We start from the raw sequence: 14,525 nt of genomic DNA on the forward strand, positions 1-14,525 counted from the left end.
ATGTGTCCTGTTATATTTATAACTTAAAAGAAACAGATTAATAAAATACGAAACTTTGAAATTAGAGAAGGGAAGGAATAGTAATAACGATAGCAATAAATATTCAGTGTAAGAATTTACTTCACTTTAAAAAAATTTGTAGTTGTAAAGTAAATGGGAAGATGTCGAACATGTGCCATGAGTAAAAGCCATCCATCACACAAATGATTTAATAAAAGCACAGGAAACCTGCTTCAGGATACCTCGATCAGGTAAAAAAGCCTGTATCAGCCTCATGGGAACAGTTTTGTAATTTTTTATATCTGTCAACGAAATACGGTTATAATACAATAATAAAGCAAATACTCACTCACATGCAGTATTTCTAATATTCTGTTCATTTACATGAATTGTATTTCCATAACGCAAGAACATCTAAAGTATTCTGCCAGGACAGTGGGAGGTTGACGTATGTCGGCCAACGTTCGGTATTTTGAGTAGACGGTTTTGCTGATGATGCTCATTATGCTTTCAGGCAAAGTAAATATTACAGAATTCGAATCAAGAACAGCTGCCAATATGAGATACTTAGAAGTAGATATCCTCGGAGTAGTGCCACAACCTAAATCACTTCACAAAAGTCTTCCCGTCCAGACTGTATACTAGTTAGGGTCCTATTGCTGATGCAATAGTTCCATACGTAACAATCATATACAACCGCTCAATCGACGGAAGGTTCGTATCCAAAGTTTGAAAGTTTCACAGGTCGCACCAATATTCAAAAAAGGAAATAGGAGTAATCCACTAAATTACAGCGCCATACCATTAACGTCGATATGTTGCAGGATTTTGGGACATGTATTATGAATTACGTGGAAGATGGTTCAAATAGCTCTGAGCACTATGGGACTTAACATCTGTGGTTATCAGTCACCTAGAACTTAGAACTATTCAAACCTAGCTAACCTAAGGACATCACACACATCCATGCCTGAGGCAGGATTCGAACCTGCGGTCACGCGGTTCCAGACTGAAGCGCCTAGAACCGCACGGCCACAGTGGTCGTGGAAGAGGACGGTCCGTTGACTCACTGTCAACTCGGATTTAGCAAACACCATTCTCGTAGAGCACAACTAGCTCTTTACTCACACGAAGTGTTGAGTGTTAGCGAGAAAGTATTTCAGATTTATTCCGCGTTTCTAGATTTCCAGAAGGCTTTTGACTCTGTGCCTCACAAGCGGTTTGTAATAAAATTGCGTGCTTATTTAATATCGTCTGAGTTAGGTGACTGTATTCGCGGTTTTCTCTTAGAAAGGTCACAGTTCGTAGTAACCTGATGGAAAGTCATCGAGTAAAGCGGAAGTGATTTGTGGCGCTGTCCAAGGTAGTGTTATTGGCCCTCTACTGTTCCTTATCTATATAAACGATTTAGGAGACAATCTGAACCGCCGTCTTTGGTTGTTTGGGGATGATGGTGTCGTTTATCACCTAGTAAAGTCAAAAGAAGTTCAAAACAAATTGCGAAATGATGTATGAAAGATATCTGCATTGTGCGAAAATTGGTAGTCGACCCCAAATAATGGAAAGTGTGAGGTCATCCACATGAATGCTCAAAGGGATCCGTTAAACTGCGGCTACACGATAAATTAAGCAAAGCTAAAGGCAGTAAATTCAATTAAATATCTAGGAATTACAATTACGAAATACTTAAATTGGAAAGGGCACATAGAAAATGTGGTGAAGGTAAACCAAAGACTGCCTTTTATTGACTTTATACATAGGGAGGAACGATCATCACGATAAAATAAGGTAAATCAGAGCTAGTACGGAAAGATATGTGTTCGTTTTTTACGTGCACTGTTCGAGAGTGGAATAATAGATAATTATTATGAAGGTGGTTGAATGGACCCTTTACCAGGCACTTGAGTGTGATTTGAAGGATATCCATATGTAGATGTAGATGTAGATGGGTACCGTTTTTACCGACTGAGTCACAGAACCGCAAAAACGAACAAGAAATATTCCATTTTTTCCATAGGTCGTGGTTATAATTTAAAAATCTATGAAAGTTATTCGTCTCAACCACATTTTAATATTGATGACCTTAACATTGAGCACATCAAAACTGGACACGTTTGGGATGAATAAGCCGCTATTACAAGCCCACGCTACCACAAGATCCTGGGTATCTCAACGAATGAACGCAGAAATCAGTTCATAAAAACTGAAAATTTCAAGCTTCTATGAACTGATTTATAGGGGTCCGTGCTTAAATCGGTAAAAATGGAACCCTTATAGGATCCCTTTGTTGTCCGTCTATCTTTCTATCTGTTAAGAACACTTTTTCTCATTTGAAAATTATGTCTCATATGAAGATCTACAGCCCATTGACGATTTGCAATAGAGAAGTTCTAAGTCAATGCGATCACAAGGTACGACTACTTGTGGCACATATTTCGATACTCGCAAACTCACTCATCAAAACCTATAGGGTTGACCTAGTATCATAAATTTTGGAGAGAAGCAAGGTTTCACAGTACAAAAAAAAGAAAAAATCCGAAAATTTGTAATTTGTAATTATATCACATGGAAAACATATTTGCCATTTGCTGTCCGATTTCGTACTTAAAATTAAAACATTTTCGAGAATCTTGGAATTCCCGGGATCGATATCTTATCAGTGACAATGTCGATAACAGGCAACACTCATAGAGATTTCCGATTCTCATAATTGAAGAACTGTATATGTACATAGTTAAGTTTGCACGGAACCTTCACCGCGCGAGAACTACATGCAGCTGGAGTATTTTTGGTTTTATTAGTTGAGATGCTTGTGGTGGCATGTATCTGCTGACGCAAGCTTTATTTTTCTAAAAATCATTAGTTTAATGTGCTGATATTTTAAGGTGTGTGGGTGAGCTGAATTACTCTTTAAAAGAGTGATCTATCTAAAACGACACACTCTTGTAACTGTCGTGTACCGCACTACAGGTGTGAAACAAGCAGTAACCGAACGGTTAATTTATCAGCGTTTGTTTCGAGAGAGAATGGACGGCTGTAGACCGTGCTGCTGCTCGAGGCTGGAGGCGGCCGCGACCAGGGAAATCTGGGAGCCGTTCCTGCCGACAGGGCGCAGCGTGACGGGTCTAATGCGGCGTGGCAAGGAACTGGTCTGCCGACACGGGGCCTCGGTCATCCTCAACTAGAAAACACAAGGCATCCCACAAGAAACCTCCATGGTAATCCAAATAGAATAAAAAAACTATGAGACATAGGTGTTTTTGGTTTGTGACGGCATATAAAGTAACTCAAAAAGATTTGTTCAAAAAATTGATGAACTTCTGTAGGGGCTCCTTTCGTAGTTCCTACGATAATCTGTCTCAGCATGTGCGCGGACAAGCACGTCTGGGGCGATACGGGCTGCTGCATGCACAATTCTTCTGAGGAAATCGCCGAAATCATGTACAGGCGAGACGTGCACAATATACAATATCTTTCACACAACCCCACATGAAGAAATCCAGACGGGCAGAAATCCAGACGGGGCATGTTCCGAGATCGCGGTGGCCACTTGGCTGATCAATCTATTTATCGCTGCAGAAAGGTTCTGCCCAGGAATTCACGAACATGTAAACTCCAGCTGCTGGAAGGTCATATGTGGCTGAAGACAGCAAATTCCTAAAGTATGTGGAGATCTGTTACGTTTACACGACGGAAAAAAAAACTAATGCTCCAACTATCCTGTCTCTGACATGTCCCCGAAAACGTTAAGGATTTTCTGAACGCGAGTTGTGAACGTTGTGCTGATCAATCGTCCCACAAGTGTGGACGGTTGCTTCGTCAGAGGAAACGACATTTCCCAGATGGTTGGAGTTTTGCTCCATACGGTCCAATACTTCAACAGCACGTCCGTGGGGAAGCTACATGCCATTTTGCTACACTGTTTCCACAACTTGAATTTTGTAAGCATGCCTGTGAAGTATTTTATACAGCACCTTTTGAACTGTTGAGCGAGACATGTATAACTCTCGAGATGCTGGGCGAACTCACTTCGATGGGTTTGTTCGGAATGTCGCACTAATCTCTATCATTTCATCGGATGCGCTTTTTCTGTCAGAATTTGACTGTTTACAATCCCAGTGGGTAGGAGCTTGTCACGATAAGCTTTAATCGTCTTAGCATCTGGTGATTCAAATTTCAATTCACGTCAGTTTCGCATATCAAACCACACGTTGAACTCTCTTTTGGCATATAATCATTTTTGTGGTAATTATTTAGCACCTGAAACAAAATAAAATCAATCTTTTAGATTAAATTCTACACAAAACATATTAAGCTGCTTTACACGACGTCACAAACCATAAGTACGCAGTTTTAAATTGCATTTGGAAATCATGGACGTTTCATGTTGACACCCTGTATTTCTGAATGTCTCTCCTGGCCTCGGTTTTCATATAGTTCATCAGCTACTGCCTTTGCGTTGAGACATGTCTCCACGGCAACACAGTGCGTATTAGTTGTAAGAAACTACAGCTGCGTGTCAGCTAATTTATTAATACGATGGTGCATTGATCAAGAGTCTAGCCTGCTGTATGAGAGGCCTTGGTGCTCATATACCTCGCCAGCCTGAGTATGATTGCCCTTCATCGTTTTAACGAGTGCGTTGATAGATTTTCAACTGTTTCAATCTTTTTGATAATACTCTGATCTGTTATAGCGTGTTTGTTCCTGTATTGTTTCGGTAGTATGTGTTTTACTGTTCGATAGAGTCAGAACTAAGTTTTCTGGTGCTGCAGGAAGTGAATTTATGATTCAGCCCTTATTAATTACCGAGATTACACTCGGAATGTTCGAAAATCCATACCTTAGATAGACAAAACTTATATTTACTGTTCAGACATTCTAGTGTTAGTGGAATTTATTGTTATATCTGAGGGTAGAACGGGAAACAGTCTACGAATATTGACTGGTGACGTTGGGGTGTGCAGGTAAGTGTCGTTGTTGTAGCACTGTAGGATGATACTAATGACTTAGTGAAAAGTTGTATTTGGTGTGAGAAATGGCAGCTTACTCTGAACGTAGAAAAATGTGAGATAATGTAGATTAGTAGGAAAAAGAATCTCGTAATGTTCGAATACAGGATTGGTGGTGTGTTTGAGATCCTATACCAGATCGAATTACAGGAAGACATCGAAGTAATTCGGAGGTGTGCGGCTAAATGGATTCGATCATCACGCGAGTATTACGGAGATGCTTCGTGAACTCAATTGGGAATCCCTGAAGGGAAGATAACATTCTTTTCGCGAAAAATAGTGTTTGAGGTTGGCTGCAAAACGATTGTACTGCCGCCAACGTACATTTCGCGTAAGGACCGGGAAATAAAAATTTGGGTGCACACGGAGACATATAGACATCGTTGTTCCCTCACTCTGTTTGCGAGTGAAACAGGAAAGGAAGTGACTAGCAATGGTTGAAAGTATCCTCGGCTATGCACCATACTGTGGTTTGGAGATTATGTATGTAGTTGTAGATATAGTTGCAGATAAAAATACCATATATCTGAGTAATTTGGCTTTTGTATCTATTTCCACGTAAACATAGTAATCTCAGCGGCAGAAAGTTCGTATATGACAACAGAATGATGCGGCGTGTAGCACGAGAGTAGATGCGCTACCTGTTCAGTGTGTTTCAGGCGGGTGTCTAGTGAGCAGAGCAGCTCGTCACAAGTCAACCGACTCTGTACGTGGATGATATTCAAAACAAGACACGTGCTTCATAGCATATCGAAGAACACTCAAGAACCTAGGATACCGAGGTCACGGAGCCCTGGGCGGATCTTCGCTATCGCAGAGACAACGTTTGCACTCGCGTAAACCGTCGCACAGGAGGACCGCAAGTTTTCCACGAACGGACTTCACATCACCTACGCATAGCCGTGCTGGGCGGTAGACTGTCAGACATCACCAACTTCACCTCGTATTTTAAAGAGGGGAAAACACCCTTGGGAGATATCAACCCAAGCAATCGATCTGCTCGAAGCTTGGGCCATAATTATGATGGTACGTGGTTATGATCTTCCGAATTTACAGCTTTCAAACACGCTCACGTGATGGTTCGTTGCTCCGCCCTCTGCAGTCACTTAACGCCAGAACACGAAGGAACGATATGGTACAGCTAAGTACGTAACAAGTTAATGAAATGCTGTTTTGTCATCGGTAACATGTTTTTTCATCGCTTCGAATTGCGCGCTTTCTAGCCTGTAACTGTTGGGAGAGATCTCTTTCCTTCGAACATTTTAATGTTACGGTTCACAAATGCCGTATAAACGAATGAAACGAACAAGTGTGTCACTAAAAAATGTAGGGTAGCTATATTTCTTAAAATCGATTTATTTTCTTTGAATTTTAAAGGCGACACTGTTAAAGTGAAATTCAGTTGCAGGAGATGCGTTGTTCTTCTACGTCATTAAGGTTATTGAACTGTAAATTGAAAATCATTAGCTACATTTAAATGTAATTCTTCAGTTGCTGTGTTTATTCGTTTTCAAACTTAAAATTTGTGGTAAGGTCTTATGGGACTAAACTATTGAGGTCATCGGTCCCTAATCTTGCATACTACCTAATCTAACTTAAACTAACTTACGCTAAGGACGAAACACACGCCCATGCCCGAGGGAGGACGCGAACCTATGACGGGGGAGCTGCACGGACCGTGACAAGGCGCCTAAGACCGAGCGGTAATCCCGCGCGGCTATTCGTTTTGATTCTGAGACGTATATACAGTTGCTGAATATCGATATGTGAATATGCTAAAATAATACTGAGTTTATATGGACTTGAAGTTTGAATCCTACAAAGATAGCATCATTTGACTATTGGACAGTCTCCCGTATGGACGACATAGTGATAAGCATCCCTGGCGTAGAGAAACAACTGATAGATATGAAAGCAAATAAATCACCAGGTCTTGATGGAATTCCAATTCGCTGACACAGAGAGCACTTTAGGGCATTGGCCCCTTACGTAGTTTGCATTTATCGTGAATCTCTCAGCTGGCACAAGGTACTAAGCGACTAGGAAAAATCACAGTTATCTCCAGTTTATAAGAAGGGTAAATGAACGTACTCGCAAAATTACAGACCGATATCTCTAACTTCGGTTTGCTGCAGAATCCTTGAACACATTCTCGGTTCGAATATAACAAACTGTCTTGAGAGTCATAAGCTTGTGTCCGCGTATCAGCATGGTTTTAGAAAGCATCACTAATGCGAAACTCGTAATAACCTTTCCTCACTCGATATACTGCGAACAATGGATGCAGTCTAACATGCAGATTACATATTTCGAGATTTCCGGAAAGCTTTTGACACGGTGCCTGACTTCAGGCTGTTAAAGAAGGTATGAGCGTATGGAACAGGTTCACAGGTATGTAAATGGCTCGAGTACTTCTTAAGTAATAGTACCCAGTATGTTGTCCTCGAAGGCTAATGTTCATCAGAGACAAGGGTATCGTCAGGAGCGCTCCAGGGAAGTGTGATAGGAGTGCTTTTATTCTCTGTATACTAGAGATGGGGGATCCGCTCTTGAACTAATTCATAGAGTTGAATCTTTCAAAGGAGTGAACAATCAGTGATTCAGAAAAAAAGAACGGTAGCTCCAAACGTTTCCCACGGCAGAGAGAGAGAGAGAGAGAGAGAGAGAGAGAGAGAGCATATCAGCGGCACCTCTGCTGGTCAGAGCACAGTGCACGCCACACAACACAGCCAGCGCCGGCCTCTGCCCTGCTTCTGCCTCGGCTGCCTGCATCGTGCAGTGAGTGCCCCATTGGAATTTGTGTTTCACATATGCCGTGCCGTCCCTGTGCTTCCTCTGCCGTCTGGCGCAGCTTAACTTCGCATCGCACTCTGTCGGCGATCGTTTCAGTCGCACGTCCTGCCCTCTGGGCAGTTGATGCGAGCAACAGGACAGAGAGCCACCTAGCGGATAACATAGGAACTACTTGCAACAACCTGCTCGCAAGGGAACGGACGATTTGTCTCGGAGCGGGTGAGTTCACCGCTTCCCCCACCCTCGGAACTCGCCCGCTCAACGCTCACCCCACCGTCTCGACTCTAGCCAGAGCATTGAGCAAAGCGACTCAGGTGTCACTCTGGTCTCTGCGGTCTCAGCTCACGCAGTAATACAGCTCGCGGCTCGACCTGCTCGACTCAGCGCCTCTGCATCGGAGTTCGTCCCTACTGGATATTGTTCTTCGTAGTAATACCGCTATGTATATTACATTATTATGTTATGTATACATCAATTGTTTTTATTTTATTTTTATTTGTTTAAACTGATTAGATTAGGTTCCTGATGACTCCTCTTACTATAGGATTTTTATTATGGACACTTGAATTTACGCTTTAATTACGAGCGAATCGATAAACGTATCGCAAAATGTGATACACCAATATTTTCCTTGTTTTATTCTGCGTAAGGCTATATGCAGCACTTTCGTTTTACAGTCAAATTTATATTTTTTTTTCTTATTCTGGTACGGATTTTGCGATTTTAGGCGTCTTCAGAAGGAAACGTTCACTTTAAAAATATATGGCTTGCGATGTATTTGTATGAGGTTAATGAAATTTTAATACATTATAGCCAAATATATTGTTAATGTAAATCTCAAGTTACAACATTTTCCGATCACCCAAAAAACCACGATAGTGCAAAATAAATCAATAATCAAAAACTTTGTCATATCGTGGAAATTTCAATAAACAATACAAAATTCTTACTCATTATCTGTGTTACTTCAAAATAGGATCCAATAAGATCAAAATACAGGTATAGTACTGGAATAAACCAAGTTTAAAGGGCAATGTGCCTTCCATTTATTTTCTATTGTAAATGAGTGGTGAGTCATGAAAAAGAGCTAATTAATTTCAGGGAGTGAACAGTTCTGATCCAAGCTCTGAAAAGAACAGTTTTGCCCATCTCTACTGTATATGTAAATGATCTGACAGACAGGCTGAGCAGCAATGTGGGTCTACGTGAAGGTATCTAAGTTGAGTGGCTGCAGGAGCGTAGAAGATGACTTAAACAAAGTTTATAGTTGGTGTGAGGAATGGCGACTAGCGCTAAATGTAGAAAAGTGTAAGTTAATGTTGATGAGTACGAAAGGCAAACTGATAATATTCGGATACATCATTTCTATGTGCTGCTTGACACAGCCACATCGTTTAAATATCTGGGCGTAACGTTGCAAAACGATATGAAATGCAACGAGCATGTGATGATTGTCGTAGCGAAGGCGAACGGTCGACATCGGTTCAGTGGGAGAATTTTGGGAAAATGTGGTTCATATGCAATAGAGACTGCGTGTAGGACACTAGCGCGACCTATTCCTGAGTGCTGCTGGAGTGTCTAGGATCCGTACCACGTCGGATCCAAGCAAGTCAGAGACGGGCTGCTAGATTTGTTCTGGTAGGTTCGAATAACGCGCAAATGTAACTGAGATGCTTCGGGAACTCAAATGGGAATTCCCGGAAGGAAGGGCGACGAGGATAAGATTTGAGAAATTAGGGCACATACGGAGGCATATAGACAGTCGTTTCCCCCTCGCTCCGTTTTCGAATGGAACAGGAAAGAAAATGACTGGTAGTGGTACAGGGCACCTTCCGTCACTCACCTTGCGGTGACTTGCGGAGTATCTATGTAGATGGTGCAGTACGAGTACATCGGTCTCTGGCATTACGCGGGTGTAGCAGCGCGGAGTCAGTGACAGACAACCGATGGGCGCCGAAGTTTATAAGTTAACATTCAGCTTACGGGGCGAGGATTATGGCCCAAATTTTCCGGCGATATCGATTTCTGGGAATAATATGTTACAAGTATGCTTTTTGTCATAAAAATATGGGGTCAAGATGAGGATGTTGCCTCGTGTATCAAATAGCCACCGATTTGAACATGGGGCGCCAGGAAAAAATTTATACCAGGAGTATAAGGAGAAAAACGCACTGCATAGGCTTCAGCAGCCGACGACCGGCGTCACATCCATGGCCTTCCTAGAACTTTTCGTTGCTCAGTGTATAGCGGGATGGAGCTGCATTGAACCAGCGCAGTGCAGCAGGACAGGTCATCCTTGCAAACTGAAACACGAGCTACGGAAATTACCCACCCTGATGCTCGGCTCAACAGCAGACAATTGAGTGCAGCTTCTGTGATGTACAGTTTATGTTACTTTAATTACAATACATATTATATAAATTAAAAACACTAATTTTAGAAAATAATGGATTTCTCTCCGTCACTGACTAGGTTGCAGTACTAGTGGGTAGACCGTTGGATGTTGAGTCTGTAACGTTAAAAGCACTGACGGTACTGTGGAGTGCTTATGGCATTATTCAAATTTATTGGCGATTAGCTGCTGTCTTCTGCTTTTTTTTACGGCGACGTGTTAGCATTTAAATGACTGAACTTTCGCTGTAGGGCAAACTCGCTGCTCGCTGGACTCAAACTCTAGTTATACCTTCAATTCACCGTCCAGGACATACCTGCTGTTTACAGTGAAGTCCCTATAGCCCATACAACACTCAACACTAAATACATCTGAGTTTTAGGTAAGAAAGAATTAACATTCTCTCTCTGTGTTGGTAATTTTAAGTAGTGTGATTGTGGTTTGCTATTTTAGCACCACTAATAGTTCCTCCTCTAATCAGCTACCTTTACTTTTTGAAATGGCTTTCTTGACGGTATTTCCAAGCTATATAGATTTTCCGTGTTTAATGGTGCATCATCTTTTGCTTTTCTTGCTGTATTATTACGTCGCAGCACAAGAGCGGTGGTATTCCATCTCCTTGCATGCGTTCCACTATAACTTTAAAGAGATTTGTAATGTTTTTGGCATTCCAAACTTCGTCAGTTTCTCTCACAACTCTTCTCTGTTTATGCTGTCATAAGCTTTCTTAAAATCAGCAAACAATATTACTACTTTTTTTGCTCATCCTGGAGAAAACTTTTTAGGCTGTTCCAGATTCTAGTTTATTGCCATTTTCATGGACTGGTGTTAGTATCGCTTCTTTCAGCACAACTGGCGGGTTTCCTTCGGTGCAAATGTGGGTCACAAATTTGCAGTTATATCTCCATCCTTTTTAAGTACTTCAACTGTTATTCTATCTCGCCCTGGACCTTTGTTGCTTTTTTATGTTGACTGCGCCTATTGCCTTTCTCATTGTCGTCGGTGTAACTAAGGGGTCTACGTTATGATACTTTTGTTGTTTTTCCATTTCGTTTCTTCCATCTTCAGCATTTAAAATCACCTCAAACCGTCCTTTCCAAATTTTCTTGCTTTCCAAAACTGAATTGCCATTGTGATCTTTAATACCATGCATCCCTGTTTCATATCCTTTTCTGAAGAATGTAATTGATCCATAAAAATCTCTTGCATTCCCTGCAGTTTTATCTTCTTCTGATCTTAATAATATTTTCTACATGCTCTGTTTTTTTTTCTCCTTAGAAGATGTTTAGTTTCGCTATTACCATTCTCATATGTTTCTTTGCTTTCGTTGCCATCTTCCCACAGGTGTTTTTTCTTTGCTACTTTTTGCTCCCATTCTACTCAAAACCATTGATTTTTCTTTCATCTTTTTCTTTTTCCGCGTGCTTCTGCTGGTGCCTCTCCCACATGTTTTTTTTTATCATTTGCTACTGGCCTTCAATGTCGAGGTTTTCTTCCACTGTCAGAGGGTATGACAGAAATTAAATGATAAAAAGGCGGTGAACCTTGCAGATAGACAACCACGTGTTTGATGAATCATAAGTGTTTACATATGTAGGGTAGTAAACAACACAAATGATGGGAAACAAGAAATAGGAGCAAGGATCACAACAGCATCGAGAGCTCATATTCCCTCAACAAATTACTGTCACTCAAAAGTTTTTGAGAAGAACCAAATTAGGGATGTATAAAACTATAATCTGACCAGTATTACTATATTGAGCAGAAATATGGGGCGTAGATAAGTGTACATACAAAAAGGTGAAGATTGTTGAAAGTAAAGTCCTGGAAGATAGTTGAACCAATTCATGAATGTAGAGAATGTTGAAGAGCAAAGAACAGGGAGCTCAGGGAACTGTACAATGAACCAGGTGTTCGCTGTGGAAGCAAAAACAAGGAAACTGAAATGGATCGGTCGCTTCCATAGAAGGGAAGTTGGATGAAGATTGAGAGAAGTGTCGAAGGAGAAACCTGAAGGAGAAGACCTTTAGGCTGACCGAAAATAACACAAAGATACCAGGTGGCCAATAATCTTGCGACAACTGTCGCTAGGGGAGAAGATACCAAGGACAAAACGCTGTGGAGGAAGCTGTTTGACGAGATCAATAACCGTCTCTGGTTTGTGGGACCAGGAGAGTAAATAAGAAAATGAGTCCCTCTCTTGGACGAAATCTCGTATACATATCTGAAAAACTGTTCAAATGTTCAAATGTGTGTGAAATCTTATGGGACTTAACTGCTAAGGTCATCAGTCCCTAAGCTTACACACTACTTAACCTAAATTATCCTAAGGGCAAACACACACACCCATGCCCGAGGGAGGACTCGAACCTCCGTCGGAACCAGCCGCACAGTCCATGAAAAACTGTTACGAGCACCAAATTTACATTGGTGAAGCCCGTATTGCGAGAAATATGACAACACCAGGAACTCTTGTTAAGTCACCCGTAATTTGCACCTAACATTGAAACACAATGTAAAATTAAAAACCAAAGACAAAAAGGCTGAAGAGGAATGAACAAGTTTTTCTCAGTGTTTAATTGCTGTATGTACTGGCAAATACAAACTCAGAAAGATGAGTAAGTCAAGGAAATTGCATATCACAAAAATTATTCTCTTCACTTCAAGAGGCATTGAGATCCCTAAACGGCCGGTGTGGCCGTGCGGTTCTAGGCGCTTCAGTCTGGAACCGCGTGACCGCTACGGTCGCAGGTTCGAATCCTGCCTGGGGCATGGATAAGTGTGATTTCGTTAGGTTAGTTAGGTTTAAGAAGTTCTAAGTTCTAGGGGACTGATGACCTCAGATGTTAAGTCCCATAGTGATCAGAGAGACATTTGAACCATTTAGAGCCAGACCCCTAAACAAAGAAGGAAACATGTGGCGTGAATGTGTCTGGTGACACTGTAGATAAATGGCAAGGACTAGTGTAAGGACTTAACAGGAGAACTAGGCCTGAAAATCAGTTGCAATAAGACTGAAATAACATATAATCAATACAATTTTACAAAACAAATAAATAAACAAGTATCAATTTCCGTATTGAACATACATTGGAGAGGGTGATACGCCACACGAACGACGGAGGTGACCTCAAGGTCTGGGATCTACAAAAGTAACTACGATAGATTTTATATAGGTCAGATGAGACGTAATGTTAAAACCAAGTTTGATTGCACACTGGTGACACATTTGAAACAGACCGACCACACTATTTCAGAAGGCATCAAAGACATTGAGGTACTACATACAAGCCGTAGAGGAAGAGTTACGGATGCATTAGAAAAAAATGGAAATACACACATTCTAAAAGAAAACAACTTACAACCTCGTCAAGCTTGTGAAAGTCTTAAAAGTCAGTAGCTGAAAATGTTTGTTTTTAAAGTTTTAGCTTCATTTTAAAAAACGCCTCACTATATGACATACGTATGAATATTTATATGCGCGAGATGGAATACGTAAACGATAATTTCAGACACATACAAAAACCCATAATAATAAGGCACCACGTCACAGGTACATATCGATAACTGTCGTCAGTTGGGCAGCGATGACTGTTCGTCGGTTTCTCCTTGGACAACTGTTTACTGTCAACTGGACACCAACCCGAGTAATGCAGCATTCTGTCTGATACACTATGAGTTTCTGCGTTGAAGTACGTATGCCACTGCAGAAGTAATGTTATTTTAAAGTGTTGACGTATATGGAACGTCGTTCTCGCTCGTTTTCACTACGACAACGATTACATATCGAAGTGACAGATGTTCACTTGTATACACCCATAAAATGGTGATTGTGTAAATTTACATGTATAGGAGCGGATAGGCACTTGGTGCAGGGAGTGGCAACTGAGCCTTAACATAGAAAAATGTAATGTATTGCGGATACATCGAAAGAAGGATCCTTCATTGTATGATTATATGATAGCGGAACAAACACTGGTAGTAGTTACTTCTGTAAAATATCTGGGAGTATGCATACGGAACGATTTGAAGTGAAATGATCATATAAAATTAATTGTTGGTAAGGCGGGTGCCAGGTTGTGATTCATTGGGAGAGTCCTTAGAAAATTTAGTCCATCAACAAAGAAGGTGGCTTACAAAACACTCGTTCGACCTTGCTCATCAATGTGGGATCCGTACCAGGCCGGGTTGACAGAGGAGATAGAGAAGATCCAAAGAAGAGCGGCGCCTTTCGTCACAGGGTTATTTGGTAAGCGTGATAGCGTTATAGAGATGTTTAGCAAACTCAAGTGGCAGACTCTGCAAGAGAGGCGCTCTGCATCGCGGTG

The 14,525-nt window shown here is 41.2% G+C and overlaps 1 protein-coding gene across 1 annotated transcript in view; it reads right to left on the reverse strand.

Moving 5' to 3' along the window:
• LOC126162325 (neuronal acetylcholine receptor subunit alpha-7-like) overlaps window positions 1–14,525 on the reverse strand; it is a 558,269-nt gene that overhangs the window by 434,414 nt on the left and 109,330 nt on the right. The gene's annotated exons all lie outside the window — the stretch shown is intronic.

The sequence above is a fragment of the Schistocerca cancellata genome, chromosome 1, assembly GCF_023864275.1.
Source record: "Schistocerca cancellata isolate TAMUIC-IGC-003103 chromosome 1, iqSchCanc2.1, whole genome shotgun sequence".
In the NCBI taxonomy this organism is placed as follows: domain Eukaryota; kingdom Metazoa; phylum Arthropoda; class Insecta; order Orthoptera; family Acrididae; genus Schistocerca; species Schistocerca cancellata.